Source organism: Carcharhinus amblyrhynchos, chromosome 17 (genome assembly GCF_965287045.1).
Source record: "Carcharhinus amblyrhynchos chromosome 17, sCarAmb.v2.hapA, whole genome shotgun sequence".
Taxonomy (NCBI): domain Eukaryota; kingdom Metazoa; phylum Chordata; class Chondrichthyes; order Carcharhiniformes; family Carcharhinidae; genus Carcharhinus; species Carcharhinus amblyrhynchos.
In genome coordinates this window covers 11914538-11937495 of record NC_137340.1, presented here as the reverse complement: position 1 = coordinate 11937495, position 22958 = coordinate 11914538, and the positions used below count along the sequence as shown (strand labels likewise).

At 40.8% G+C, this 22958-nt stretch overlaps 1 protein-coding gene across 3 annotated transcripts in view; it reads left to right on the top strand.

The window, feature by feature from the left end:
- The window catches only part of sgms1b (sphingomyelin synthase 1b), a 102165-nt gene that overhangs the window by 7496 nt on the left and 71711 nt on the right, over positions 1–22958 (top strand). The window lies entirely within an intron of this gene.

Below are 22958 nucleotides of genomic sequence, written 5' to 3'. Positions count from 1 at the left end.
CCTCTGACCTTTCTATTTATGGGCAATGATGCAACACAAAGTTCATTTATAAAATATTATTTTTGTAGTGGATGTAATTGTGTAGAATTTTAATGATTTCTCATGTCAGTAAACAAAGCTCAAGTTGTCCAGGTATTGTGGTTTATTCCACACCTTCCAGGTTTGTCCTATGGTCACCTAATATCCAGTCAATTGAATTAATAAAACCAAGCTAAATGATTGCTGTCTGTAGAGGTCTTTCTGTTGGGCACAGATTTAACTATTGTATGTCCACAACAAGGCAATTTGAAACTGGTTTCACACTCCAGCATTAAAACACAAGTCAGATTCCTAATTTAATTCCTGAGTTATATTGCTACTCCTGCACTGTGTAGGCATGTATGCATGTGTCTGTAGAGAGGGCTATTGTGCTGGGGTTGTGGAATCGCGCCTTAAAATTCTTGGGCTGCCGATTAAGCAGGATTACAAAATCATGTAGTTATTGAACTCCTGAGAATTGATTTCAGAATGTTTGAACTAAAAAATATACCTCCAAAAAGTTACAATTTTTTATTCAAATAATATGAAGCCGTGCTAAAATCAGACTTGTATTTATCAGCATTAAAACATAAACCCTTTGAATTCACTTCTGAACTACAGAATTATATGAAAATGAAAAAGCTATTTCCGAAGGAGGTGAAGGAAAGTGTTAAATGAAAAGCGGAGGACTTTAGAGTAGCTAAGAGTAGTGGGCGAGAAGAGGATTGGGAGAAGTTTAAATGTCAACAAAGATTGACAAAGAAGTTGATAAAGGAGGGTAGGAGAAACTATGAAGCTGGGCTAGCGCTTAATATAAAAAAGGATAGCAAGAGTTTTTATAAATATATAAAAAGGAAGAGGCTGGCTAGGGTGAACGTTGGTCCTTTAGAGGATGAGAAAGGGGACCTAGTGGTAGGGGATGGGGATATGGCTAAGGTATTGAATAACTTTTTTGTTTCTGTCTTCATGGAGGAGGACGTGAATAATTTGCCGGGTGTTAGCGATGGAAAGGTGGTAGGACTGGAGGGTCTTAATGACATTACTGTTACTAGAGAGGCGGTGCTCGACAGACTGGAGGGGCTGATTGTGGACAAGTCCCCAGGACCGGATGGAATGCATCCGAGGGTTCTGAAAGAAATGGCGGAGGTTATAGTGGATGCCTTGGTGGTTATTTTCCAGACGTCGCTGGATTCCGGGGAAGTGCCGGAAGATTGGAAAACGGCTAATGTTACGCCGTTGTTTAAGAAGGGTGCCAGGCAAAAGGCAGGGAATTATAGGCCGGTTAGTTTAACGTCTGTGGTAGGTAAAATGTTAGAATCCGTCATTAAGGAGGAAATTGCGAGGCACCTTGAAGGGAATTGCTTGATAGAGCAGACGCAGCACGGTTTCATTAAAGGGAAGTCGTGTCTGACAAATTTACTGGAGTTCTATGAGGATGTGTCTAGGGCGGTGGATAGAGGAGAGCCGGTGGATGTGGTCTTTCTGGATTTTCAGAAGGCGTTTGACAAAGTACCTCATAAGAGGTTATTGCAGAAGGTCAGGGGACTTGGTGTTGGCGTGGATAGAGGATTGGTTGTCAAATAGGAGGCAGAGAGTGGGGGTCAACGGGTGCTATTCGGATTGGTGGTTGGTGACTAGTGGAGTGCCCCAGGGGTCGGTGCTGGGGCCTCAGCTTTTTACCATTTATATAGATGATCTGGAGGAGGGAACCGAGTGTAGGGTGTCGAAATTTGCGGATGACACCAAGATTGGGGGAACGGCAAATTGTGCGGAGGGTGTGGAGAGTCTGCAGAAGGATCTAGATAGGCTGGGCGAATGGGCCAGGAAATGGCAAATGGAATTTAATGTTGGCAAGTGTGAGGTGGTCCACTTTGGTAGGAAGAATGGTAGGAAGGACTATTACTTACGTGGCGAAAAACTGCAGCAGGCGACGGTGCAGAGGGACCTCGGGGTCCTTGTGCATGAGTCGCAAAAACCCAGCTTGCAGGTGCAGCAGGTGATCAGGAAGGCGAATGGGATGCTGGCCTTCATAGCGAAGGGGATTGAATATAAAAGTAGGGAGGTCTTGCTGCAGCTGAATAGGGCATTGGTGAGGCCGCAGCTGGAGTACTGTGTGCAGTTTTGGGCGCCGCACCTGCGCAAAGATATTTTGGCCTTGGAGGGAGTGCAGAGGAGGTTTACTAGGCTGATACCGGAGTTGAGGGGGTTGAGCTATGAGGAGAGGCTGAATAAACTAGGCTTGTACTCGGAGTTTAGAAGAATGAGGGGAGATCTCATTGAGACGTATAAGATGATGAATGGGATGGATAGGATAGAGGTGGAGAGACTCTTCCCGCTCAAAAAAGACAGTCGGACTAGGGGGCACAGCCTCAAGATAAAGGGGGGCGTTTTAGAACGGAGTTGAGGAGGAACTTCTTCACTCAAAGGGTGGTGAATCTCTGGAATTCTCTACCCGTTGAAGTGGTGGAGGCTGCCTCGCTAAATATTTTCAAGAAGCGGGTTGATGGGTTTTTGATAGGAGAGGAGATTAAGGGTTATGGGGAGAGGGCCGGAAAGTGGAACTGAGCCACGACAGATCAGCCATGATTTTATTGAATGGCGGGGCGGGCTCGAAGGGCCAGATGGCCTACTCCTGCTCCTATTTCTTATGTTCTTATTTTCAAGATTTTCTCTACTTGTGCAAGAATAGTATTTCATAAATTCTTGCTTTCAGAAGTCACTAACTTTTTTTTGCTACATTTGATGCTTCAGTTTCCTTGATAGATCTGCAAATATTATTCACATGAAGTGGATTATAGTCATAGCCCATTTTAGAATTATTCTGGATCAGACATACTCCTCGGATGATCACTCTCATTTAAGGATGAGAAAGACTGATCTCAGGCACTTTGGGTCTGAAGAGCTGACCTACTTCTCCCTGAAGGCAAGGAACCACCAGAGAATATTACTGTCCTCCAGGTAGCTTCCTAAACAAGTTTTAGCCAGATTATAGCAACCTGGATGCTCTGAGAACCTGGTCATCTCCTCAGTAATGCACCTCCACTAAAGTGTTCAGAGAATGATTCTCAAGTTAGGATACAGTAGACCCAATGAGACAATATCTCTTCTATAAAACATTATAGAGCCAGTTGTGCAATTCACATTTAATGGTAAAGGAATCACAACATCAGTAATCCTAAGAAGGTGAATCTTGTTTCTATAAGAAAATTCTGGTTTTAAATAGTGGTAGATATTAAAAATAGTATTCACTTTAAATCCCTGAGTAGAAGGCAGAAGAGTGCAGCGAGATACCATTGCCCAAATTAAGGGGAGGAGTATTGTTGTTGAACTACAGTAGCTAACGCCTTTATCTTGAAATCTGCTGGAATGAATCAGAATAATCTAAAAATCCTACTGAGGCTTATGTCATAAGAGCTGAATCACCAGGAAGCGTGTTGAACATGTGCTGACAACCTTTGAGCAAATAGGGTACTTGGGGATGCAGATGGTGGCAGCTTCCTTGCTACACAATTATCTTAGATTGGAGCACATTCTCCTCGGCTGCTTTTAGGGGCATTCTTAAAATTTGAAGTTGTCCATTAAAGTGTGATAGTTTACAATTCTTCAGTGGCTGACTGAGGTGATATATACCCATGATTTGCAGAGACCAGTTTCTGTTTCTGTCTTATGTTAGAGGATATACCTCATCCTGAGCCAGATGATGTTAGTATTCTTCAGCGTACAATTATATCCAGGCATCTTTTAACTTTTAAACCTTTGTCTAGCTGGTGAACTCTGCTTTTTAATTTTTGATCTCTGTTTCATCGGCTCGCACTACTGCATCTGTGCAAAGTAGATGTCACGTGTGTTCTTTAGTCAGTATTTGTGGCCTTATAATAAGGTAACAGTAGGGTCATCAATGGGGACTTTAGGAACATGATATAAGAGAGGGAGAATCAATGTGTAATTAGGTGTTGGTTTTACTATGTCTCTGTGCTTATGACTTATGATGTGGAGATGCTGGCATTGGACTGGGGTAAACACAGTAAGAAGTCTCTCAACACCAGGTTAAGGTCCGAAAGCTAGTGGCTTTTGCTACCAAATAAATCTGTTGGACTTTAACCTGGTGTTGTGAGACTTCTTACTCTGTTTATGACTTATGGCCAGGGTTTCTGACAACTAATTCTGCAAAGGAAGGAGAAAAATGTTTGGTTGTTTGGGGGAGAGGGGAGGTGGTTGCAGTGGGAGGGAAGAAAGGGTTTGTATAATTTCTTAAAAGCACTCCATCTTCTTTGCCCATATTTCCTTCCATTGAGGAAGCTGCTTAACATAAATTTATTAGTGTCACAAGTAAGCTTGCATTAACACTGCAATGAAATTACCCTGAAAATCCCCTAATTGTCACACTCCAGTGCCTGTTCAGGTACACTGGGGGAGAATTTAGCATGGCCAATCCACCTAACCATTTGGACTGTTTGAACATTGTTGTCATCTCCATTGAATTGAATTTATGATCTGAGTGCTCGCATAGTGCAACTACCTGCATATCTTTTTATATCCAAATTATTTTGCAAGTTTGGGATGTTACTGGTTTTGGTGCTACTATTTTCTTGCTCACATAAGAATCTGTTGCAGAATTAATCTGCATAAAGCAAAGTTGATTGTCATTTTGGGATGATGCAGTTTACTAAGTTGCAGCTGAAGTCCTGTGTTATTGCACCTGAGTTGTGCTGGAACAGTTGAACTAAGATCTTGTCTGGGTGAATGTGGGAAATCATAGAATCCCTACACTGCAGAAGGGGCCATTTGGCCTATCGAGTCTGCAACCAACTCTCTGACAGAGTATCTTTTCCAGGCCCCCTCCCCTGCCATATCCCTGTAATCCCACACATTTACCATGGCTGACCCATTTATTTATTAGTGTTAGAAGTGCGGTTATGTTACACCGCAATGAAGTTACCATGAAAACCCCCTAGTTGCTTCACACCGGCACCTGTTCGGGTACACTGAGACAGAATTTAGCATGGCCAGTGCAGCTCACTTGCACGTCTTTGGTAGGAAACTGGAGCACCCAGATAAAACCCATGCAGACACAGGGATAATGTGTGAACTCCACAAAGTCACTCAAGGCCGGAATTGAACCCGGGTTCCTGGCGCTGTGAGGCAGCAGCGCTAACCACTGTGTCACCAAGCTGCCTGTGTGCCACTGTGCTGCTTCTCATTGGAGAGTCTAGAACTTGTGGGGTCACTGTTCAAAAATAGGTGGTTACTCATTTAAGAGATGAGGACAATTTTTTTCCTTTTGAGTCGTGAGTCTTTTGAAGTGTCTTCTTCAGAAGCCAGTGGAAGCAGCCTTTGAACATTTTTAAGGTCGTGCCAGATGGATCCTTGATTAACTAACTAGGGGATACAAAGTTATGTAGACAGGAATGTGGGGTTGAGAGATTATAATCAAATCAGCCATGAATTTATTGAATGGCAGAGCAGGCTCAAGGTGTCATGTGGCCTACTCCTGCTCCTAGTTTGTATGAACCACTTTGTTAATTCAATAATTACCAAAAATGAAGTATGCTCCGTTTTCTTTAGTTTTGAGGGTTGGGTTGTATGATTATGATACTGGTGAAATTTTGTAATGAGCTTGGTGACTGCAGATTTACATTTGACCCATTTCCCCCCTCTGAAGATGCAAGATGAAAATGTCAGTAGTCTGGGTAAAATTGAAGATGAAGGCCTACCCAAAGTTGTTTACTAAAGCCTCTTTAACACTGAGTGCAGTGGCCTTTTGTTCTGTTTATTTCCCATTACCCTTCCGAAATAATTTGTGTAGTGCCTGATCTCATTTAAGTATGTAGTCAATGGGTTAGACTGTCAAGTGCTGTTATTCTCTCTGACAGAATGGTTTAGTGTTCTGGTCAAATGCTGTATACCAGCCAATGTATCTGTGTTCGACAGAAGACACTTGCGCCTGAATTCTAAAATAACACAATTTTTAATTTGCAATTGAATTTGATAGCTTTTGAAATGTTCCCTTAAATTTATACTTATTGACATTAATAAATCTTTGTGCAGTTCATTTTAATTCGTGGACAACAACTTGTATAACAGTTGGTGTGTAGTAAAATATACTAGGTGCTTTGCAGGAACGTGGTGGACACTGAGAAGGCAGTATCATAGATGCTGGATTGTGTTACTTCTGGCTTGGCGATAGAAGTAAACTTTGGTTTGAGGAAACTTTTTTCAGTGGGAGAAACTGAAGTGAAGAGGTTCAACAAGAGAGTTCTTCAGTGTTGGGCAAGTTTTTTTTCCCCTTTATAAGCCCAATGAAAGAAATGTGATGTGCAGTTGCACTAGGTTCACCCCTGCTCTGTCCAAATGCGATTGGATACTCTTTGTACTTTGCCTATTGGAGCTGCTTGTTGGCTATTCTGGCTTGGAACTGCTGTCTGATTGGGCAAGCAAACCATGATGAAGGCTCTATTCTTTATACAATGTTGCTAACTTTCAATGTACTTAAATCTTCGGCATGATGGAGGTGAAGGAGAAGTAGTAATCTGTTAATAAGGACGCAGGGATAAAAGGGGCTATAAGCCAGATTTGCAGTTGGCACAAAAATAGGTGGGTAGGAAGTTGCGATAAGGAAATGAGCAATTTACAAATGGATATGGGTAGGTTAGGTGTGAGTGGGCCAAAATTTATCAGATGGAGTTTAACATGGATTTAAAAAAAAAAGTATTAGTCACAAGTAAGGCTTACGTTAACACTGCAATAAAGTTACTGTGAAATTCCCCTAGTTGCCACACTCTGGCACGTGTTCAGGTTAACACACCTAACCACCGCATCTTTCAGACTGTGGGAGGAAACCAGAGCACTTGGAGGAAACCCACGCAGACATGGGGAGAGTGTGCAGAGTCTGCACAGTGACCCAAGCCAAGAATCGAACCCAGGTCCCTAACACAGTGGCATAGTGGTTAGCACTACTTCCTCACAGTCTGAGGTTATCCATTTTGTTTGGGAAAATAGCAAGGCAACTTATTATTTAAATGGAGAGAAACTTCTGAGTGCTTGACTGCAGAAGGATCATGTCCTTTTGAATGAATTGCAGAAACAAGTATGCAGGTAATAATGAAGGCAAAAAGGATTTTGGCATTCACTGCTAAAGGAATAGAATATAAATGTAGGAAAGTGTTACTGTGACTGTATAAGACATTAATGATACTACAGCTGGAATATTGTGCACAGTTTTGGTCCCTTCACATAAGGGATATAGTTGCGTTGGAGGCAGTTCAGAGGAGGTTCACCAGCTTGATTCCAGAGATGAGGGGATTGTTTTATGAAGATTGAACAGTTTAGACCTATTAGCTCAAGAGTTTAGAGCAGGGGTCTCCAGACTACGGCCCGCGGGTTGCATCCGGCTTGGAGACCATTGGTTTCGAAGATTGTGGGGAGATCTAATTGAGGTATGTAAGATGTGAAAAGGGATTGACAGGGTAGACGTAGAGAGGATATTTCCTCTTGAGGCTATCTCGATCAAGAGGTCCTAGTTTAAAATTGAGGTGAGGAGAAGTTACTTCTCAAAGTCTCATGAATCTATGGAATTCACTTCCCCAGAGTGTGGTGGATGCCAGGACATTGGGTAATTTAGGCAGGAGATGGACAGATTTTAATTAGTAGGTAGATGTGTTGAAGGGTTATGGAAAACCAGCAGGAGAATGGAGTTGAAGCCAAGAAAACATCAGCCATGATTGTATTAATAGCTGAGCAGGCTAGAGGGACTGAATTGTCTGCTCCTTCTAGATCTTGCGTAATGCCCAGAAAAGAAACAAAATGAGAAATCCAATGTAAATGTACAAGTCTATGGATAAGTGATGGGCCCATGTACTACCTAACCTTCAGTTTGACTGGCAAGAAAGCAGTTCACCTGAATAACAATACAAAGAGGGTGTTTTATTTTAGTTTATTTGTTTACTTGATTCTAATCCAATCAAGTCAAATTAAAGCCAATTCAGAGTCCCAATAAGTTGGCACATTCCTGATCCAAGCTGACAAGACAGGGCTCTCACCACCTGTCTTGGGCTTGATCTACATGATCCAAGCTGATTGGAGTAGGTGTAGCTCCTCCTCCAAGGCTTGATCTTATTTGCATCTTAGCCAAAAGGCCAAGATGCCGCTTTAAAAAATTGCTTCAAATGAAGCTGAAATGTAACCTAATGACTTCAACCAAGTGCAGCATGTCGATGCTGCACTTGATCTTAGCCAAAAGGCTGAGGAAAAAGAGACAAAAGCCTGAAGTCTTTTGGCACTTGGGTTGCTTTTTTTTTCCCAACCAAAGTGGATAACCTCAAATTTATCCACGTTAAACTCCATCTGCCAAATTTTGGCCCATTTGCATCTAAGCTATCCATCTCCATTTGTAAATTGATTATTTCTTTATTACAATTTACTATCCCACCTATTTTTGTGCCATCTCAAATCTGGCTGTAGTACCTTTTTATCCCTGCATCCAAATTATTGATATAGATTAGCCCTCCTCCTTCATCTCTATCCTGTAAAGATTTAAATATATTGAAACTTAGAAACATTTGTATAAAGAGTAGAGCCATCATCATGTGAGCTGTGTATTTGTAGGAATGCTCACATCCAGTAAATGTGCTGCCTTGGGACAATACTTCTCCACAGGGAAAGTAAATGCACTCTGGTTTGCAGACAGGTTTTGTTTTCTTCCTTTTACATGTGACTTGATGTGTTACCAGTATTAACTTGAAGCATCTGTTGACTATTTCTGACTGCAACCCCCCATTGGTGAATTAAACCATCCTTGTCTTTGATCTGCTTCTGTGTAACTGGCATTTGTATGGTTTTGCTCCAACCTGTCTAACTGCAGCTAGAACGCCCCAGAGATGGTTCTGTTTCCCTGCTGGGTGCATTTACTTCGGAGGATTCATCTACATGCTACAACCCAAGGGGTCCCAAGTGGGCGCAGTAGTTTCCACCTGTCTGAGTGACAGCCCTCAGATCCAAGGACCTAATGCTTCCTTTTGATCCCCAACTAATTGCACTGTAATGTTTCTAGGTACAACTTTAAGGGCTATGCTGGCTTTGCGGAGACTGCAGTGTAGATATACTGAATGTTACCTGAACTCCAAGGGTTAAATTATGAACAATTGCACAAATGTGGCTTATATCCCTGAAACTTAGAAGGTCAAAGGTAATTTGATTGTAATGTTCAATATATTAAGAACAAAATTAGTTGATTGAGGAAAAACTAATTCCACTAATTGTGGAGTCTAGGACTCGAACATAACATAAAAGTTAAAGCAAGACCTATCACGAGTGAAATGAGGAAATACTTTGCACATAAGAGTAATATAGGTTTGGAGTTCTTTTCCACAAACTACAGTTAGTGCTAGATTGTTGATTTGAAATGTCAGATTAATACATTTTTTGTTAAGGTATTAAGGGGTGTGGGCAAAGTAGAGCATGTGGAATTTGATTGCAGGTCAATGATTGTGTTGGCCTGAATCTTGTGAGCTCTCACCAGTTTTTAACTGATACACCACAGAAAGCATAGAAAGTTGTATCACAGTTTGGTATGGCTCTTGCTCCGCCCAAGACAGTAAAAAAAACTACAAAAGGTTGTGAATGTAGCCCAATCCATCACACAAACCAGCCTCCCATCCATTTACTCTGTCTCCACTTTCTGCTGCCTTGGAAAAACAATCAGCATAATCAAGGACCCCACACATCCCGGATATTCTCTCTTCCACCTTTTTCTGTCGGGAAAAAGATACAAGTCTGAGGTCACGTACCAACCAATTCAAGAACAGTTTCTTCCCTGATGCCGTCAGACTTTTGAATGGACTTGCCTTGCATTAAGTTGATCTTTCTGTACACCCCAGCTATGACTGTAACACTACATTCTGCACTCATTTCCATTGCTATGTACAGCATGCTGTGTATAGCATGCAAGAAACTACTTTTCACTGTATACTAATGCATCTGACAAATCAAATCAGTGGTAATGATGAGCAGATTGCCGCTGTACTTGAATTTCCCCAACTTGACACTGCTGCATGTTTCTTCCTGGGTCTTCTGATCCTGGTTGTCACTGAAATCTGCAGTACAGCATTCATTGGGGAACAGTTGGAGCAGAGTGGTGTCAGGAGAAGCTAGGACAAGCCATCTTTTCAGAAGTTAGCTGCCATATTGTTAAGTTTAAAGGTCCGGTCTTAGAATGTTATTGAAAGAGTGAGTGGATAGGTTTGGTAGGTGGATGGGTAGGTAGTCAAGTGGTCAGTTGTGATAGAAAAACGCATTTCTGTTAGAAGCTTAACTTTGGTGTTGCCCTTTTTAATTCTGTCATTATACATAAGGGTTAACCCCTGTTCACTTTAGAAAAACATTCCAGCTCGTTTCTGTTGCAGTTACCTTTGCCTAGAAATAAAGGCCAACTGAGATTGGACCAAGCCACTCAAAACATTTGAGAGATTTGCTAAAAGTTATGTTCAGTTGATTTCTTTAATTTTACCTAACATACCATAGCAAATGTGCAGTCTATGGGACATGGGAAACTCTGTTTCTGACCAGTCTTGTAGGCTGAACAATGGAAATCGATCTCAAAGAAGAGCAAAAGAAATTCAGGGATGTAAACGTCTCTCCCAATTGTAGTACGCTGTGTATTTCTGTTCCTTTAAAGTTTTCACTTTTCAGTCTTCTAAGAATGTTTTGCTACCTTACTTCTGAGGTAGTTTATTCATGGCCTATGTGTCTAAGTTTGAACTGCGAGTAAGTACTTAACACATTTAAAAGAATCCTGGTCAATCAATGGAATGCAGGAAGGGAGGCTAGAGAATGAAGAGAAAATCCATGTAATCTGTTTGACTGCTTGAATAATCCTTCTGCTTACTGATCTGACTGACATTGAAGGTTGTGGAGTTGGCTGGAGACTACTAGACTAGTGCATCTGAAGGATTTTGATGAGCAGTACAGCAGCAATACATAAGTGTGAACAAGGAGGGTGGGGGGGGGGATGGCCTAGTGGCATTATCGCTAGACTAGTGATCTAGAAACTCAGCTAATATTGAGGGGACCCAGGTTCCCACTGTGGCAGATGAATTTGAATTCAATAAAAACAAAAATCTGTAATTGAGAACCAATTGACCGTGAAACAATTGTCAGAAAAACCCATCTGGCTCACTATTGTCCTGAGGGAAGGAAATGTGCCACCTTACCTGGTCTGACCTACATGTGACTCCAGAGCCACAGCCATGTGGTTGACATTTAGCTGCCTTCTGAAATGGCCTAGCAAGCTGCTCAGTTGTACAAGCTGACCACTCAAGGGCAACTAAGTAAAGGCAATAAATGCTGGCCATTTCCTGCTGAGTAAAAACTTGAAAAATTAAAATTGAAGTTGTTTGTGTAATATTGTCACAAAAGGCTGGTTTATTTAATTTGAAATGTTGTGTTGGATTATTAATTTGCCATCTTGATTTTGTTCCTGTTCAACATGTGAACAGTTTCCTTTGTAAGATTTATTTTTGTGCCGTGGTTATTGCAGCAAGGTGACCACAGCTGCTGACATTTGGTAGTAAATTCGTTTGCTCAATGAAAATCTATTAATCTGCTTGTCAAAGTATCCCAAAAAGTTTTTTTGCATTGAGTTTGGAAGATACTTTGGGTAGAAAAACAAAGTATTACAGGGTTAATCTGAACTGATCCGAGACACTTGAGCATGAGTTGTTCATTAAAGCTGCTGTGTTCTACTTCCGTTGCTGCAGACAATGATGCACTTAGAGCTTAATGAATCCAACATACATCTGTTGCTATTAAACAAAGAGCAACCAACAAACTAAATGGAAATTCTTTGGCAAGTAAGGGTTGTGTAATGGAAAACAATTGAGTTGCGTTCTGCTGCACTTCCAGCAGGCAACTAGGAATGTGGAAACTTATGTGGTGCAAATCTGTCAGTCAAAGCAGGAACTTTATATCTTGAGATTCCTCACTTCAGCTGTTTTTGTGTCTGGATAGTTTGGGAAGACTCGTGTAAATAGCCACTGCTCACCTCTTTGCTATGGTATCTTACCATTTAATTATGTCTTGACTAAACTAAGGGGCATTAGAATCAAAGGTACAAATATACTCATGACACCAGCTAGCTTTGATTCTGATATTCAATAATTCAAACATACTTGAGGCCAGGAAGGCTAAAAGAGACAATTAGATTGACAGAGGTCGTGTAATTGAATCGTGAATCTCAACAGAAATTGGATAATAATTGGTAGAATATTTTGAATCCTTGAGAGCTCGGGGCTGGAATTCTATGATGTCGTATATCCTGCTACTGCCGCCAGTGAAAATGGAGAATTTTATGCTCAGCCAAATCCCCATTTGCAACAACGGGATCAGAGAATTCCAGCCATGGGATGAGGTTAGAGAATCCTGACCCTGAGTTAAATTCCCAATTTTGATCTCTACTTTTGAGGTAAGAAATTTACTTTCAAATGATTTGATTTATTATTGTCACATGTATTATCATACAGTGAAAAGTATTGTTTTTTGTGTGCTACACAGACAAAGCATACTGTTCATAGAGAAGGAAACGAGAGAGTGCAGAATATAGTGTTAGTCATAGCTAGGGTGCAGAGAAAGATCAACTTAATGTGAGGTAGGTCCATTCAAAAGTCTGGCAGCAGATAAACTGTTGTTGAGTCAGTTGGTACGTGACCTCAGACTTTTATATCTTTCCATGGAGGAAGGTGGAAGAGAATATCCAGGGTACATAGGGCCCTTAATTATGCTGACTGCTTTTCTAAGGCAGCTGAAAGTGTAGGCAGTGTCAGTTGGTGTGATGGACTGGGCTTCATTCATGACCCTTTGTTTCTTGCAGTCTTGGACAGGGCAGGAGCCATACCAAGCTGTAATACAACCAGAAAAAATGCTTTCTGTGGTGCATCTATAAACATTGGTGAGAGTCATAGCAGATGTGCCAAGTTTCCTTGGTCTCCTGAGAAAGTAGAGGCATGGGTGGGCTTTCTTAACAATAATGTTGGCATGGAGGGACCAGGAGAGGTTTTGGTAATCTGGACACCTAAAAAAAACTTGAAGCTCTCAACCGTTCCTGTACCATTCCTGTTAATGTAGAAGGGCATATCTTCCACTTCACTTTGACCATTGTTTTGTTGACGTAGAGAGAGAAATTGTGGTCGTCGCACCAGTTCACCAGATTTTCTATCTCTTTCCTGTACTCGGTCATGTCATTGTTTGAGATCTGACCCACAATGGTGGTGTCATCGGCAAATTTGAAAATCGAGTTGCAAGGGAATTTGGCCACACAGTCATAAGTGTATAAGGAGTATATTAAGGGGCTGAAGAGACAGCCCTGTGGGGCACCAATGTTGAGGATGATCATGCAGAAGGTGTTGCTGCCTATCCTTACTGGTTCTGGTCTCTGGGTTAGGAAGTTCAGGATCCAGTCGCAGAGGGAGGAGCCGAGCCCAGGCCATGGAGTTTGCAAATGAGTTTCATAGGAATAATGGTGTTGAAGGCTGAGCTGTAGTAAATAAATAGGAGTCTGACATGGTGTCTTTATTTAGGTGTTCTGGGGTTGGATGTAGGGCTAGGGAGATGGCACCTGCTGTGGAACTGTTGCGGCAGGAGGTGAACTGTAATGGATCCAGGCAAGCTGGGAGACCGGAATTGATTCGTGCCATGACTAACCTTCTGAAGCACTTCATAATGATGAGTGTCAGAGCCACCAGACAATCATCATTAAGGCACTCTGCCTTGCTTTTCTTTGGTACAGGGATGTTGGCCGTCTTCTTGAAGCAGATGAGGACCTCAAATTGGTGTAAAGAGTTTGAAAATGTCTGTAAATACCCTGCTAGTTGGCCTGTGCAGGATCGGAGTGCTCGTCTGGGTATCCCATCTAGGCCAGTTGCTTCCAGTGGATTGACTTTTGAGAAGGCTGCACTGATGTCTGCAATGGTGTCCTCAGATACAGGCTCATCCGAGGCTTCCAGGGTGGATGGCATGCTCTCATTTAGAATGGGCTGCAGATGACCAGTTTCTATGTTCCAAGATTCCAACTACAAGTATCCTTCTGGATCATCTTGGCAAGTCCTGAGAAGTTGGAAAATTACCAAATAAGATGGATGGGGAAATGGCAGGAAGAGAAGGAGAATTTATCTCAGTTTTTTGGGACTATGCATGGAAAATAAAGTATATACTATTGCAAATTGCAGTTGGCACTACGTTTTGCCTGATTGTCTCTGTATCCTTCTCAGAGACTGAGGTACAGACATTGTGATTATAGCTGATCTGTGGTCTAACTCCTTGTCCACCTTGCCAAACCTTCTTTGACCACATTGATCAAGCATCAGCTGTTATTTGTGATGGAGTTCCAAACTTCTACCAACATTTGGATGTAAAAGTATTCCTTTGTTTCACTCATGCATGATCTGGTTCTGATTTTTGGACTACGCTCCCTAGTCCTAGACTCCCCAATCACTTAAAAAAAAGTTTATCTGTTTGCTTATCGGTTCCTCGTAGTGTCTTGGAAAATTTAGATCAAAACATCCATAACATTCTAAATTCCAGGGAAAATATCCTTGTGTGATCTCCTCAATGTAGCCCTAAATATAAAAAAAACCCTTTACTTTGGTAAATAACTGCTCACCTTACTCCAGATATGGACAATCAGGGCAAGCTGAAACATTGTTTTATTCTTCCAGGCATTGCTGGCAAGGCCAGCATTTGTTGTCCATCCTAACTTGCTCTTCAGTTGAACGGCTGGCTTGGTCAATACTGAAGGCAGTTAAGAATCAACCATATTGCTATGGGTTAGGATTCAAATGTAGGCTAGACCGGGTAAGGATGACAGATTTCTATTAGTGAACCAGATTGCTTTATTGTATAAATCTATAACAGTTTCATGTTCACTATTACTGAGCTTTCAATTCAAGATTACTTTGTTAAATTTAAATTCCACCATCTCTTATGGTGGGATTTGAGCCTGTGTTGTCAGACCATATACTGCATTACTAGTTCAGTGACATTAACACTTTGCCATTGTTTCCCCCAAGAGGCTGGAAGGACTGTGTTGTATTTCTTGTGTTCTTGACTTTGTATTGTAGGAAACTTTGAACCCAGAATATAATCTGTAGGAACAGAAATCCTTGACAGATATTGTGGGGATTTGTGTGACCAAATGTTTGGCCTTCCGTTAACCTTTGACTAGACTGTTTCACCTTCTGTCCTCCATATACATCGTTTGTACATCCATTTTTTTTCTCTGCCACTCCTGTGGATACAGAACAGTTTGCACTATTAAAAAGATTCTGTTGTATTATGATACATCATTCAGCTCCAGTTTGCACTGGATTGTCGTGGCTGAATATCTCTGGATATCTTAGGAGATGCGTTGTCTGACTATATGTTTGGTTGGTAGATTTCTAAAGCATAAATCATTGTACTAGGCATGTTTCCATATTTGAAAGGTGGTTGTTAGACTAAGTATTAACCTGACACTTTGCTACTGTAATGTCTAATGGCTAGCACCAGCATTTAGAAAAGCTGGAGTTGGCTGGACCAGCAGATCATTTGTGCAGACTGAAATAATGTTAAATGTTTAAAAATGTTATCATGTAGATTTTTTTCCTGTAGGATGTTTTCTACTTATGGACCCTGTTTAAAAGAAATGTTGAATTCGGAGAGATTTTGCAATGCAAATACTTGCTGCAGCTTTTGTGAATTCCACATCCGTGTGTTTTACTTTTATTTGCAAGCAAGCCAAATTTAAATGGTATGAAAATCAGCAACTTGGTCCCCTTGCTTCTATTTTGTTAGGGTCATTTGGCATGTAAATTGTTGACCTAAGATTTCAGTATTGTGTTTTTCCCTATTGTTGCTTGGGTCTGTCTTATTCTGTCCATTAAATTTTGTGAAAAGGTTGTATTATTGATGGTGACCTGATGCAAGTGTTTAAAATGTGATAAGATTGGTTTGGGTAGATATGGAGAAACTTTACTCAGTTGGTGACACACTCACCTCTCACTCAGAAGATTGTGGGTTTAACTCCAACCTCAAATCTTGAGGTTGAACAATTTTAGTGCACTAATGAAGAAGGGTTACATTGTTGGAGGTGCCAGCTTTTGCATGTGGTGTTAAAGTAAGGTCTCATATGAGCGCTCAAGTGGACGTGAAAGGTCCCATGGCATTGTTGGTCCAATACCTAAAAACAGGCACTCTAGGAAGAAAGTCTGTGCCAGATTTTGCAGCTTGCTGGTTTTTGGTTTGGGTGAGTTGGACTAGGTCAAATAGGGCCAAGGGTTGCTTGGTCCAATCGAGCGCGGGGAAAAGATTGATGTGCAAACCTGGTAACTAACTCGGCGTGCCAATGCAGCACCTAGCCAGACAAGGCAGTAAATTATTTTGGTCAATTAATAAGAATTAAAATTCATGCTTGGCAGCTTATACAAAGGTATGTTTTTTTGGACATCTTCAGTTTATGGACAGCCAGATTTGAGACACTACCTGCATTAAGAAGAGTAAGAACTTTGTCTCTAGTATCATGGCTGATATTTATCCTTCAATCAACAGCGCAAAAAACAGATTGCTTGGCCATTGCTGTTTATGGGAGTTTGCTGTGTTATAAATTGGCTGCTGCATTTCTTACATTCCAACAGTGATTACACTACAAAATTGGAAGGAAAGCACTTTGAGACATCAGGTCCAGAACGGCGCTATATAAATCCATTTTTTGAATATTAAAGATGAGTCATTTAGGAGTAAAATCAGAATGCAATTTTTCATGTCCATGGTGGTAGAAATTTAGAAGCTTTACCCAAAATATTGTGGTACTAGGATAGTTAGGATGTTGAAGAGAGATCAATAAATTCCCTAAGGGTATTCAGGAACGTGGAGCGAAGGCTAGTGAATGGAGCTGAGGTACAGTGCAGCCATGTTCTTGCGCTCCATTCTTGTTCTTGTGTGTCTCTATCAAAAGATTGTTGTTTGGGACCATGACTTTCCCATCACCCTTTGCCTGGGTGAAAAGTCTTTTCATTCTATGGTCCCCTTATGGTAGAGACAGTTTTACCTTGGCTCTACTGTAAACAATAGGAATACCATTTCTTCTTAACGTTGCTTTCTCTAACTAGGTGAAAAGTGGGGAACATAGTAGTGCTAAATAATAGTGGCTGACCTGCCAATGCAGTAATGGCCTGCTTGTAATTAACCTTTTTCTTATGGAGCTGGATTGCAATGATGGCAGTAGATCACATAGCATGTACAGCACAGAAACAGGCCATTTTGGCTAACTCGTCCGCACCAGTGTTTACGCTCTGTATGAGCCAGTACACCATAAACCTCGGATTCAAGAAGAACTGCGTAATTTATTGTTCAATGTGGAAATAATAATGGAGCCAGAAAGTAGTTTTTTTTACTTTTTTTATGTAAATGTTAATTCACTTTCTCTATCCTTTGTGAAATGCGGCTGTTTTGTGACAGTGTGCAAATGCAAAGTCTGGTATTACAAAACAGATCAATGAAATAAGCTCATGGAATTAAGTACTTTATAATCTGTCCAGTCTTTTGGTGTCAAGGCAATGGGCTACAGTGACTAATTGAGAAAGTATGATTTGATTAATTTTTAATTGATTTAATTACAGAAATTGCTACTGTAGGATGCATTCTGAGTATCTAAATTTTTTTTTGAAGACTTGTAAGTGCTTACATCTCTGTTGTTTTGACTGACTGATTAACCCTTGTGCTGCATTTGGCTTGAAGCCTGGCTCAGTGATTCTGCAAGTGAGATGGCATGTAATTGAAGTGGCATATCTGTTTTTTCTGCTTCTGAAATATATTCCTTCAGTTATATGGCAGTTCCATGCCTCTGATTTTGGGTTCTTTTGGCAATGGGATTTTACAATTGTGCCTGTTAGCTTGGTACAGAAATTAATGGTTGTATCTCATACGGTGAGATGCCAGTTTAGATTATCTGGGTCACGAGTTCTTTGGATATTTGTAGTAACGAATGCTGTTGCCAAATTTAGATTAGTAGTTGTGTTGTTACTTGATACAGTAAATGCTTTGCCCTGGTGGAAGCTGATTAAGCTGGTAACACGTTTGAATTGGCCCTAACATTTCGGTTTCAGTGTTTAAGGAATGAAACAAATATGTGCGCCCTTAATTGCTATTGAAATCACAGAATGGGCTTGTTCTGACTGTGTTCTTTCTCTGCAAGAGTAATTCATCTACTCCCATTCCCCTGCCTTTTTCCCCGTAGCTCTAAATTTTCTTTTTTCATCTACTTATCTAACACTGCCTTGAAAGGATCTACCTCTAAGATTTTAACAGCTTGCTATGTAAAAACGTTTTTCCTCCTGTCGCTGCTATTTGTTCTGCCACACGTCACCCTCCTTCAACTCTGACTGTGGCTCTCAATCCTTCTGCTAACGGGGACAGTTTCTCCCTACCTAGTCTGTCAAAACCCTTAAGATTCTAAATATCTTAATCAAGTCTCTTAATTTTCTCTTCTTCAGTGAGAATGAGCTGCAGCTTCTCCAGTACATTCACGTAACTGAAGTTCCTCATGTGTTGCAGGAAACATCATGAAGTTTCAGGAACAGAGGAAATAAATTCATTCTTCAGAGACTGGATGAAACCTGTTTAAATTATTTAAAACGTCAGTGATACTGTATTCAGGATATTGGCAATTTAAAAAATGAACATCGCATTGGGAGCTAAAATTGGCTTTTTCTTTTTAATATCTGTTCTTTGCACTGAGATTATAGCCTTATGGGTGTAATCTGTCAGCATAGTATGGAGTTGAATATAATAGAGCATGATGTTCTTAGCTGTAGCTATGAAGTGTTGAAAGAAGTTGAGATATTTTGTGGGAAACACAATTTAAATGTAAAATGTACTCGTATATTGAAAGAAAATTAAATGTTAAAGTAACTTTCAGAATTCATTTCATTATTGATAGGCAATGTCTGTGGCCAGCAGGTAGTTTTAATTTTAGATTATGCAAATTAATCACGTTCCTGTGCGTTTAACAGAAAGAAATTCCACAACACCAGTTTAAAGTTCAAATAGGTTTATTTGTAGCAAAAGCCACAAACTTTTGGGACAGCCTGTCCCTTTGTCAGGTGGCTAGTTCCCAGCCACCTGACAAAGGGACAGGCCGTCCCGAAAGTTTGCTACAAATAAACCTATTTGGACTTTAAAGTGGTGTTGTGGAATTTCTCCCTGTTTTACCCCAGTCCAACGCCGGCATCTCCACACCATGACTACCTGTGCGTTTAGACAGGAGGTGCAAAAGGTGGAACTCCACTTATCACCTTCCTTCTCTTCAGATCTTGTCCAGATTTAAAATTGTTTGAAAACAGAAGCTGAACATGGTGAATCTTGAAAAGGATACTATAGACTTGCATTTTTCAGGATCTATCATGTTTTGTTACTGATAGATTTTCTTTAACTTGCTAGTCTTTGTTCTTGCCCTCTCTTTGATTTCCTTATTACCTTTTTTTATTTCACCCCTGCATTTCCTATATTTGTCTAGGCTATCTGCTGTGCTTAGTTCTTTGTGCCTATTGTACAATTTATTTTGCTGTTTGACCTTCCCCTGTATTTCTAGATTTGGCAGAACTACACTTATTTTTGGAGGGGACATGTTGACTTTGAAGTTAGGATCTCGCTTTTTAGTGTTTGTCACTGATTTATCTTCCAAAAGTGTTTTCCAATCCACCTCAATCAAATCTTTTCTTATTCCTACAAAATTTACTCTTGCTTTATCTCTGTCCTTCCTATGGTAAGGCTAAATCCAACTGAATTGTGATTACTTTCCCTGGTTTGGTCACCAACTGTCACTTCACCACTTGCGTTTCTTTGTTACCAAATACTGGTCTAGAGTTGCATCTCTTGTGTTTGTCACTAATTGAAAGAAAAATCCTGGACCCGCTGCATGAATTTTTGTCTTTTATTGTCCCTTGTATTGTTTGAACCCCAGGTGATATAGGGATAGTTGAAGTCTCCTCTCATTATTGCCCTCTTGTTCTTGCAAGCAGAAATTTGCCTAAATATTTGTTCTATCTCCCTTTCACTCTTTGGGGGACTGTAGTATACTCTCCCGTAGTATGACTGTCCCCTTTTTTTTATTTCTAAGCTCAACCCCATAAAACCTCGTTTGTTGAACTGGTTTTAATATATCATCCCATCTAACAACTGGAATTGATTCTTTAACTATCAGCGCTACTCCCCTTTTTTTATCTCCCACTCCCACTCTATCACATCTGAAGACTCTATAACCAGGGACCTTCTATAATCTTCCATGGTTTTCTTTTTCAACTTAACAAAGAACAACCCAGCACGGGAAACAGGCCCTTTGGCCCAACGAGCCCGCGCCGCCGCATCAGCCTACACCTATTCTACCCTGCATGTCTACGAATGGAACCCCTAACTTAGCCAGATTCAGGGGAGAATAGTGTCAATTTGGTAAAACCAATCAGCCTAAGAGCACATCTTTGAGGTGTGGGAGGAAACCGGAGCGCCCGGAGGAAACCCACGCAACCACAGGGAGAATGCGCAAACTCCCACAGACACAGGCCCAAATCCATGTATCTGCACAGCTAGCAGTGCTAGTCACCGAGCTGTTGCGGCGCCCGTCTACCGGTCCAGGATCAAGCACACACACCGACACGAAGTACTAGGCCACTCCCGGAACTTCCAAGAGCAGCCCACGCACGACACACCGTGTGCATGCCCCTCGTTTGACACGAGGTGGACCTCCACCTGTAGAATAAATAAAACAAAAACAAAAAAAATTAACTTCCTGGAATTCCCCCCCATCAAGAAATTCTTACTTGCTCTCTGCTTTTTAATTTTATTTCCTCCTTTTAAAATGCTGTTTCAAATGTCTGATGAACTTGTGGTCACCTTGTGTAGCTCTCAGATTTTGTTTGATGTTTCTGTGAGGTGTTGGAACAGTTTAGAATGTTCAAGACACTAAATAAATTTGTGTTGTAGAGTTAGGAGTGTCAACTGTTTAACATTTTCACATCTGTTCTACACTGTGAATTGGATAGATTATTTGCACTCAGTAGCAGGTTATCTTTTAGTTGTGATATTTTCACACATCTGAGACACTAGGTTGATTAAGTCACTATTGGCAGGGCACTTAAATTCAAGGCCATCAGGTAGTTAATGTTTCAATCAAGTTACCTCTTGACTCTTCCAAACCCAAGTGGATACAAGCCTAGCCTGGCCAACCATTCTTCAAAAGACATCCCGCCCATTCTTGTAGACCTTCTGAACTGCTTCTAATGTATTTGCCTCCTTAAGGAGACCAACAATGTACATAATACTCCAGATATAATCTCATAAATGCCATGTATAATTGATGCATAACATCTTGACCTTTTCATTCAATTAACTTCATAATAACCAATAACATTCAGTTTTCCTAATTACTTGCTGTACCAAGTATACTAACCTTTTGAAATTCATCCCTCTGAATCTGAGATCTCTATAATCTCTCTCCATTTAGATAATATGCTTCTTGATTCTTCCAGCAAAACTGGGGAATTTTAAATTTGCCCATATTATATTCCATTTGCCAGATTTTTGCCCATTCACATAACCTAGCAATGTACTTTGATAGCCTCATGCTCTTCTTCACAACTTACTTTCCTACCTATTTTCAGCTAATTTAGCAACCATACTGTTGGTCCCTTCATCCAGGTAATTTATATAAATTGTATAAATTGAGGCTCCAGCACTCATCCATGTGCCACAGCAGCATTATATCCTGCCAGAAAAAATGCTTATTCATGCCTGCTGTTTCCTGTTAGTAGACCAATCTTCTATCCATGTTAATGTGGGAAATTACCACGAGTCAGACTGGAGGTTCAACAGTACAGCTTTACTGGCCACGAAGCTTTGGGGAGAAAGCACTGGTACTCCGCAGTACTTGGCAGCTACCTTCTCAATAATACAATAGGAGTGGTTCATTTTTATACTTTTCAGACAATGGATAGTCCGGACATTAGCCATTTAAGACATTGTTATAGTTGAGTAGGATCGATAGTTAACACGTTGTTACAGTCAGACATTAGTATTTAATGTTTCATAAAATGGATATATTCTATCAGTGATTATCAATGACTTAGTTTCGGTCTATACATACAGTAGTTGGTTTTCCTGCATTTGTGTATTCCCGTTCCCATTTTATGGTTAAACTGTTTATCAGACTTTATTGTCCTGAGTCTGCTCTTATCTTTAAAGTGCCTCAAACTCTTACTGGCTTCCTGCAGTATTTGTTTCCTGCATGGTTAACTTTAAATAACTCTGTGTGTTTTAATTTCAAGTAGCTGTCTGTGCCTTAATGTCTCTTTCTCAGGTCACCATTTTGTGTGTCAGGTAACCATCTTTATGATTTTCCCCACTTCATTAACATAATATCTCCTACATGAGCTTTTATTTTCTGCAATGGTCTTTGTAGCACTCAATCAAGTGCCCTACTGGAGATCTTAGTGCAGTACATCCACCGGTTCTCCTTTATCCACAACACGTGACTCCTTCAAAGAACCCCAATAAATTAGTTCACAAAACCATGTTGACTAGGCGGATGTGGCAATGTGTTTGCTCTTGTGGGAGAATCTAGGACTGAGGTCACTGTTCAGACATAAGAGGTTACTCATTTAAGACAGATTATTTTCTGAGGTGGTCAGTCTTTGGAACACCTTTCTCAAAAAGATGGTGGAAGCAGAATCTTGGAATAATTTTAAGTCATGGGATCATAGATTCTTGATGAACAAGAGGTGTGAGGGGTGGTGGTGAACGGCTGTCCAGGATAGGTGGGAAGCTATAGGCGGATCAACCACGATTTTATTGAATGGCAGAGCAAGCTTGAGTGGCGCATGTCTCTTAGCTCAAATGTTCATAGAAGGGAAATGCTTGACGTGCAT